Source organism: Ceratotherium simum, chromosome 11 (assembly GCF_057802395.1).
Source record: "Ceratotherium simum simum isolate JZ-2026a chromosome 11, ASM5780239v1, whole genome shotgun sequence".
Classification (NCBI taxonomy): Eukaryota; Metazoa; Chordata; class Mammalia; order Perissodactyla; family Rhinocerotidae; genus Ceratotherium; species Ceratotherium simum.
The window spans coordinates 16,165,770-16,175,131 of NC_141910.1; positions in this window are offsets into that span (position 1 = coordinate 16,165,770).

Sequence of the window (9,362 nt, forward strand, 5' to 3'; positions counted from 1 at the left end):
AAAAGTAATTAAATTCAGTCAACTTGGGTATTTTACAGACATTCAGTCATATAAAAACCATAGTTTGGCTCATATTTTGCAATTTTGTTATTATGAAGGTATACGGCATATGAGCCTCCATTTGTACTCTCTCCCTAAGCCCCACAAATGTTAAGAGTGGGCCTGATTACTTTCTCTCCACTATATGACCAGGGGCAACTGGAGGGGAGATTCTTTAGGCAACATAGAAGAAGTCCTCTATGCCAGCACTTAGCACTGTGCTTTATTATTCCGGAACATCTTCCCACATTTCCTCTATGATTCTCCTCAACATTTTTCCTTCGATGAAATAAATATTATTGACTAAATAAATTAATGTGGGTTATTTTTGCTATTTATACGGACTTTCACATATATATCTATTTCATGTACAGTAAACCCCATGAGGTAGGAAATAGCAGATAAGGAAACAAGATGAGAAAGTTTAGCTGATGTAACCAAAGTTTAACAGTTACCAAGGCTTCTCATTCTAAGTCCTTGCTCTTTCTACTTCCTTTTGTTGCCACTCTATATAAGGCTCTGTTCTAGTCTCTGGAAGAGGCAGCCATGGGAAATCAACTCTCCTTGCCCTCAAGTTTACAATTCACTAGGAGAGGTAAGACAAAACAAGAGGTGTGGGTCTCAGAGAGGTGGTTCTTTAGAGAAGTAAAAAATTCCACTTAGCGGTTATTAAGTGCGCGTGCTCCACTGCTGGTGGCCTGGGTTCGGATCCCGGGCGCGCACTGACGCACTGCTTCTCCGGCCATGCTGAGGCCTCGTCCCACATACAGCAACTAGAAGGATGTGCAGCTATGACATACAACTATCTACTGGGGCTTTGGGGAAAAAATAAATAAAATTATTAAAAAAAAAATTCCAACTATTTGGGAGAAGAGAAAGGTTTCATGGAATAGGAAAGATTTGGGTTGGGCTTCGATTTGGACCAGGAGAAATGGGAGTTGGGGAAGCATGTTGGGCAGAGCAAACAGGATCAGCAAAGAAGGAGAAGATAGTGGGTTCAGTTTGGCTGAAGCTCAGGGCCTGTGTTCAGGAAAAATAGAAAATGTGGAAAAGGACAAGGCTGTTTTGATGAGGCCTTGGATGTCTCTGGGATTCTGCATTTTACTCTGGTGACAGTGGTGAACCCCTGAAGACTTTTCAGGCAAGAAAAAGGCATGCTGGGAGCCCTGCATCAAAAAGAGGAAAAGTCAGAAGCATGGAGACCAGATAGGAAGCTATTTAGGATTCCAGGAGAGACTCAGGCCAGGAGGTGGTGGGAACGGACATGAAGAGACATCTGTGGGACACAGCATGGCAGCAGAATCTATAGAAGACCACTGATTGGATATGGAAGGGCAGAGGCGTAGGTAAGCAGTTAAATCAAACTTTTTATCCCGGATACCTGGGAAAAGAGTGTTTCTGTTGACATGAGCATTGAAATCAGGAGGATAAGATGTTTAGGAGAAGGAGTGAGGCAGGATGGGGTGGGAGTGATGGGAAGTCGGAGAATTGGTGTTTTGGACCTTATTAATTGAGTTTACTAGTGGGACATCCAGGTAGAGGTAACTGGTCAGTTTTTGGAAAATGAGGTGGTCAGGAGAGAGTTTTACACTGGGGGTAGGATTTAAGAGACTTTTGCACTATGGTGGTACTGGAGTTTCGAGAGCGAAGACATGCAGGAGAAAAGAAGAGGACCAAAGGAAAAAGCCTCAGGAGATGTCGTCTTTGAGAACTAAGAGGAAGAAGAGGAGGAAGTGAGGGAGGTGGAGGAGTAGCCAGGGAAAGGGGAGATCCTTTGTGCGTGAGGAGCCCGAAGGCAGAGAATGGGAGTCTTTTTTTGGGGGGGAGGGAGGAAAATCAGCCCTGAGCTAACATCCGTGCCAATCTTCCTTTTTTTGCTGAGGAAGACTGGCCCTGGGCTAACATCTGTGCCCATCTTCCTCCACTTTATACGGGACGCCGCCACAGCATGGCCTGATAAGTGGTGTATCTGTGCACGCCCGGGATCCGAACCTGGGTTGCCAGCAGCGGAGAGCGCGCACTTAAGTGCTACGCCAGGGGGCCAGCCCGAGAATGGGAGTCTTAACCTTGTCTCCTGCGCATCCATCACTATGCCTGGCATACAACAGGCATTCAATGAATGTTTGCTGATTGAGTGAATAAACCAATGAATGAAGCAGAAGAGAGATAATATATCCAATAAAAAAGGAAAAGAGGGATTTTCAGAAGAAGGCGGTTAATAATATAAATGCTGCTAACAGGAAAAGGGCAACGTTGACAAGAGGCCCTCAGCTTTCTCCTTCTTCTTTTTCACAAAACTCAAGTGGTCACAGGAACATGGTCCAGGTGGGGCAGAGGGTCACTACAACCACCAAACAGGAGGCAACTCTCCCAGAGAAGAGGTGGGCCCTAAGGATACTGGGGCAGCTGCTGTGGGAGAGAACACCAAATGGCCGCCACGTGCTTTCCCGTGCCACTCCAGCCCTCTTCTTTTGGCTCATGTACTTTCCAGTGTTTGGGTGCCCTTCCCTCTGAGTCAGAAAAGAATCATTTCTCATCTTTTCTCTGACTAAAGTGAGGGACCTGTGTTGCTTTCTTTTAATGCTGGACTTCCAGTGAGTGGGGGAGGCAGGGAACACCCATGTGTAGAATCTGGCCTTAGTGGAGTGGGGCAGGTTGGTCCCTGAACTTTAACTGAAGGTATCCTCAGCACTGGCTTTGTGTACATAAGTATCCTTTTCTGAATGTACAGAAGGCTGTGAGTTTTCCCTCCAAGTCAGGGGCCTGTAAGTGCCCCTGAAGAGAGGCATTTAGTAATACAATAAAACAGGGTTTGAAGGGAGGGAGGGGCAAAGGGTGAGACCCCACCTCTGGTCCCTAACTAACACCCTCATCCTCACTCCCATTTGGGCCACTGAACAGTCAGGAACTTTTCTAGAAGTGTGTGCAGGGAGACAAAGTGGGGGCACCTTGGTAAGACTGGCTGGCCACCCACAGAGATCCCCATGGTGTCAACCCACTTCAGAGCTTAAGTATGACCAGCCCTCAGCCTTGCTTGGCTCAAGACCTGATTTATTAACACACAAAGAGTGGATCAGCTCTCTGGGGGCTGACTCATTAACCCAGCACTCAGACACTGATGTACTTGCAGGGATAATATTTTGATCTCCTAACCAATGTGTTTTTTCAGTTTCCTGTTAACCAGTAACTTCCCCCCCCTTGAGATGGTTGCACCATGAGGCATCTTTTGCTTCAAGGCACCACAGTAGAGCAGAATGCAGAGAACTGATTTAAGGACAGATCAGTCTGAGTTCATCTCTTCCCCCACCACTAGACCAAGTTTTCCCAGACTGGGAAATGCACACTGTCTCAGGGCAGGGCCCCGAGCACCTGCGAGGGTCTGCATTTGCTCCTCGAGTATCCCCATGCCTGAAAGCACAACCATAAACAGCAAATAAAAAACACCATGACAGGTTTCGAGAGAGACTGCAGAAGAAAGGAAATGCTTTTTTCCTTCTTTTATGAAAAAGGGGCCCCATATTTTCATTTCACACTGGGCCCAGCAAATTATATAGCAACCCTGCTGGCAGATAAAGCATTCCTGAAGGAGTCAGCCAAAGTCTAAGAATATTCTGGGGGTATTGTGGCTTAAGTAAGAATGTCAGTTAGCCCAGCCCAAATTTGAACCTTGGGGCTATTTCAAGCCACTGAGATGTCAACACTAGTGGTAAAGGACTCTTAGCAAAGCAAATGTGAGGTGATTGCACATGTGATAAGGAACGAAACCAAACTTGCTAGGTGTTTGCTGGCTGTTCAGCTTCATTTGGAAGAAGGAAAAGGTGGATAGAAAACGCTGCCTGGCTACTTCCCCCTTGAAGCAAGAACTCAGCTTGTTTATCCTTGTTAATCTGGGATCAGATCTATGAAAACTTCAGAAAACCTTGATTTGAAAAGAGAGCTGATCTCCTCACATTCACTTCAAAGTCAGGTGCCACCATATTCTGGTTGTTGCCAATTTGTTCCTCAACAACAGTATCATGTGTTTATTTTTATTTGATTCCTAGGAGAACTGAACTTACTTCAAATGGATCTTCCCTTTTTAAAAAAAAAAAAATCACTTTGTCTCCTTTTTTTTAAAATTTCCCATTGATATTCCTCATTTTCTTATTTATTTGCAAGTACTTCCTATATATCAAAAGTAACATTTGGTTTGTCATATGTGTTGCAAATAGGTTTTCCCAGTTTGTCCACTGTCTTTTAACTTTGTCCCTTTGGAATGTCTCCAGGCCACATTACCTAATGGCAATGAATGATGTCAGAACAGTAACACCGAAATCTCATTAATTCAAATTAATAATCACCTAATTTACCACTAATAATCACCAACATTTACTGAGCATGTATTAAGTTCTTCATGTGCCCCTGATCCTCACAATTACCTTATAGAGTGGATACTGTTGTTAGTTCTATTTTGTAGATGAACAGAGATGAGAGGTTAAGTAATTTACCCAATCACACAGCCTAACAAAGGATGGAATATGGATCTTGATCCCAGATCTGTCTGACTCCCAAGTCCCAGGTTTCAACTCTGCGCCCTCCAATACAGTAGCCACATGTGGCTACTGAGCACTTGAAATGTGGCCAGCCTAGTTTTGAAGTCCAAGAATGAAAGAATGAGAGACATCTCATTAATTTTTAAATTGATTACATGTTGAAATAATAATATTTTTAATACATTAGGCTAAGTAAAATATTTTACTGTTTCTTTTTATTTTTTCAATGTGGCTACTAGAAAATTTTAAATATGAATTATATTTATTTTATTTAATTTTTAATATGAATTTATATTTCTTTTGACAGGATGGTTCTAACCACTTTCCTACACCACCATCTTTCACTTGGGTGAAGACAGTCTTCATGGTCCCTTAAGTCTTTTCCTGTTACATCAAGCTTCTTTTAAATTTCTTGTTAAACTAAAACCTCCAGTTTTTTGGGTTTTTTTACATGAATTAAAATCATCCCAGGACCTCACTTTCTTGAACATTCTCAGTTTGCTACACTCTTTCTTATACCTGATTTCTCATACGACCATGATTAGTCATCCTTGTCATCCACATCTGAGTATTCTCCAGTGTATGGCTTTGTCCCCCTAGACCCCCAAAGTGGGAACACGGCCATTGCAGATACCCCACAAATGCCAGGCCCCCCAAAATCATAGAGACAGAAAGTAGAAGGGTGGTTGCCAGGGGTTGGGGAAGTTATTGTTTAATGGGCACAGCTTCAGTTTGAGATATTGGAAAAGTTCTGGAGATGGATAGCTGCGATGGTTGCACGACCATGTGAATGTACTTAACGCCACTGAACTGTACACTTAAATTTTGTTAAGATGGTAAATTTTATGTACATTTACCACAATATTTTTTAAAAAGGAACGAAGTTCTCATACATATTACAAGATGGTTGAACCTTGAAAACATTATGCTAAGCAAAGTAAGCCTGACACAAAAGGACAAATATTGTATGATTCCACTTACATGAGATATCTAGACTGGGCAAATTCCTAGAGACAGACAGTAGATCAGAGGTTACCAGGAGCTGAGTGGAGAGAAAAGGTTATAAAAAAAGTAAAAGAGAGGAGGCGGGGAGCAAATGGCTGCTCGGACAGACGGCGGAGTGCGCGTCGGCGTCAGGGAGAGCGGGGGACAGAGGGCCCGCAGGCGGTGCGCGCCGGGCCCCTGCGCTCCCTGCCTGCGCAGGCGTCTTTGTTTGGGCGGGCGGCGACAGCAGCCGCCCGGCAAGCAGCGAGGGGCGCGGGGCGGCCCGGGCAGGGGAGCTCCGGCCGCGGGGCGGAAGGCGACCCGGGCGGCTGGGACCGTAGCAGCTGAGCCTGGGCGGGCGGGCAGGCGGGGCCGAGGAATGGCACCGAGCCGGCCGCCGCCCGCGCATCCTGTCCTGCCCGCCGCGGCCCTGCGCGCCCGGCTCCTGCCCTTTCGCGAGCGTGGTGGCGCAGCGCGCCCTCCCCTTTCTTCCCATCCTCCTTTAACAAAGAGCTCAGAGAAACCCCACACCGCGCGCTTTGCGCGCCCGCGCTGACGCCCACGAATTGAAAATAACCCGCAGCAGCGTGGCCGCGGGAGGTCCCACTTTGCCTCAGGGTCTTTATCGCCGAGCCTGGGGTCGTAGGTGGTGTTTTATTTTTGTTTTGTACTTGCTCCTTTTACTCTGTAAGTATGAAGGATTTTCTCCCTCTCTTCCTCATCTCCCACTATCCCAGTTGTAACTAGCGTTAAGTATATGCTTCCGTAATTTTCCACATGCCCACGTAAAATCAGACACACACACACACACACACACACACACACGGTGTTTCCTTTTGTTTTCCAAAATGGCATCATGTAACGTATGCCACTCTGCATCTTGCTTTTCTAGTACACCGTGGAAACCCCAAGTCCCAGCTGGGATTCACTCTATGAATGGCTGAATATTAATCCATGGCAGGAAGGCATCTCAGTTCATTTAATAATTGTCTTGTTTATGCCCTTTCCTTTGTTTCCTGTGTTTTACCACCATAAACGGTGCTGCCATGAATATACAGCCCTCAAAGCCGGAACAATTCCCGTTTTCACCAGTAAGGTCTGAGAGGCCGTTCTCCGCAGGCCCACGAGCATTTTGCCAGCCCTATGTGTGTAAATATCACTACCCCAACCCCTGCTTTCCGCGGAGACGCACTCTGCCGGCAAAGCTCTCCATTTTCCTCGCTTCCTCCTCCCCATTTCCACCCTGCTACTGCAGAAAGCCTTTTCTCCTCCCTTGCAAGACTAACTTCCTCTAGGCCTCAGAGCTCTCTCCTCCCACTCCCGGGCCTTGTTTCACCTAATCCCTCCCCCACACGTTTTCAATTTCATCGTCTAAAGGTGCTGAAATCATCCCATCCTAAGGAAAAAAGAACCTGCTATTCTCTTCTGTTATTGTGCTATTTCTTTCCTTCCATTTACGACACAACTTGAAAAACTGTAATTATTTTGCTATTAGATATTATATGCTCATGGCTCATAATCCAAAGGTATAATATAAAAGGGAGAGACAGCAGGTCCTTGTCTACTAACCAACCCTTTCCCTTCCCCTAGACTACGACTAATACCACTTTCTTGTGTATTTTTCCAGAAGAATTATAGCCATGTATATATTTCACAAACGGTAGCCGTAAGGTGCAGAGGCTCTGCAATGCCGCATAACTTCTTGGAAATCTACCGGCTCTCTCTGGCTCTTCACCAACTTCTCCCGCATTCTCCCCTTCTGCTGTTCTCACAACACTGAGGCTGCTTTCTCTAAGGGGCTGAAAACTCGTGTCTAGTTCCTTCCTCTACGCTGCCTCCCAAATCTGATCAGGTGCTGGGCCCTGACAGTGCAACCTTTGCAAAATTTATTTCTCCAATCTCTCCTCTTTGTTCCTCTGACTCCTCCTTCTTCAGGCCTCATATGTCACCTTGCCAGGCCACTGCAGTAGCCTTCTGGCTGTCCCCTCACAAGATCTGGTGTTGATCCCTCATCCTGCCACTGGCTGTTGATCCAATTCTCCATAACAAATACTATTCTAAGAAATGGCCCCTTAGTTTCAGGAGATTGAGAAAGTTTATTGCATGGAGGGAGCACAGGCCTGGGTGACCAGAGGCCAGGGTAGAATCCAGACCCTGCCCTTTCCTTGCCTGGTACTGCCTTCAGCAAATTGCTCCACATCTCTGGTTTCCTCACCAGGTGATCTCCAAGGCCCTCTGGCTCTAGCCTCTGGGAGGCTACAATTACAGTTCCACTCCTCCCCCATCTCTGCTCCCTGTGCTGGCCCTTTCCTGAGTCAGCCACACTCTCCTTTCCCTCTCACTGTGCCTCTGGAAAGCCCTCCTGCTTATTCTGAATATCATGATCCTACTCATCCTTGAACACCTGGCTTTTAGTTGTCATTTTTCTCGAAAGGCCTCTTCAGTGTCCCCCAGTGAGAGGAACCGCTTTGTCCTTGCAAGGCTGCTGTCCATAGCACTTTATCTGCCTCTCACTAATGGCACTGACCACTCTGCCTTGTAGAGTTGTTCCATACCTGTCCTTCTTCTACTGCCATCCACCTCTTCCCCACGGCCCCTAGCATCATACTTTGTAAGTGGTAAAGAATCTGGTTTGGGGAGTTCCAAGATGTGGGCCCAAGTCCCAGCTCGGACATGAAGTAATTGTGTTACCTTGTGTCACATAGTCTTTCTGGGCCTCAATTTCCCCAAATGTAAAATGAGAATGATAACCTATTACGTAATGGTGGTGTATTGATTAGATGATATATGAGAAAGTGCCTTGTGAACTGTAAAGCTATCTACAGATGTAAATAATGATAGTAAAGATAAATATTACTCAGATGCTGGCAAGAGTGATTGCCTTTCCAAAGCAGGATAAAAAAAAAGATGGGGAACACTGTGGAAAATTAGTTTTTCCTCTTAGTTGCAATCTCAGAATTTGGGGACTGCATTCTAATTATTCCTTTTAGATCAATTACCAGATGGTATTAATTAGATCAATTACCAGATGGTATTAAATATAATAGTAAAAGCTAGAAATAAGTTAAATTTTGAACAATGGAGGAATGATTAAGGTATGGTTAATGGGAATAATAAGTGGTCATCAAAATTATATTTTTGAAGAAAATTTAATGACATGGAAACTAGTCATAATATAAAAGTTAAAAAAGCAGGATACTAAATAGTGTGTGTGGAGAGGAGGTGTAGGAAGGGAAGAGGTTTTTCCCACCACTCTTCATGGGTTTTTATTAGGCCTCCAAGAGGGGCGCCTGGTGCCAGAGAACTTGGGACACATTCCAGGGCCTGAGTCTTACACAAATAGCTCACTCCCTGCCTCCCAAGAGTCAGGGATTCAGGACAGATGAACCGGGAGCTTAGTGCCTCAGGGGAGGTGGTGGCCTGTCCCAGATCCAGGGACAGCCTTTGGCCTGCCTCTCTGTCTCCATGGCCTGACGTTCCAGGGTCGTCTCTTCACCACTCCTTCCAGCTGGACTGTGGACTTCAGACAAATAGAACCGCTGGGCCAGCTCTGGTGGCCTAGTGGTTAAGTTTGGCATGCTCCGCTTCAGCAGCCCGGGTTCGGTTCTCAGGCACAGACCTATGCCACTCGTCTGTCAGTGGCCATGCTGTGGTGGTGGCTCACATACAAAATAGAGGAAGATTGGCAGTGGATGTTAGCTCAGGGCAAATCTTCCTCAGTAAAAAAAAAAAACAGGATCCCTCAGGGCCTGCTTTGACAGTTTCCAGAGTGGGTTTACAGGAAAGGCCTCCTCCAGCCAAAAAACA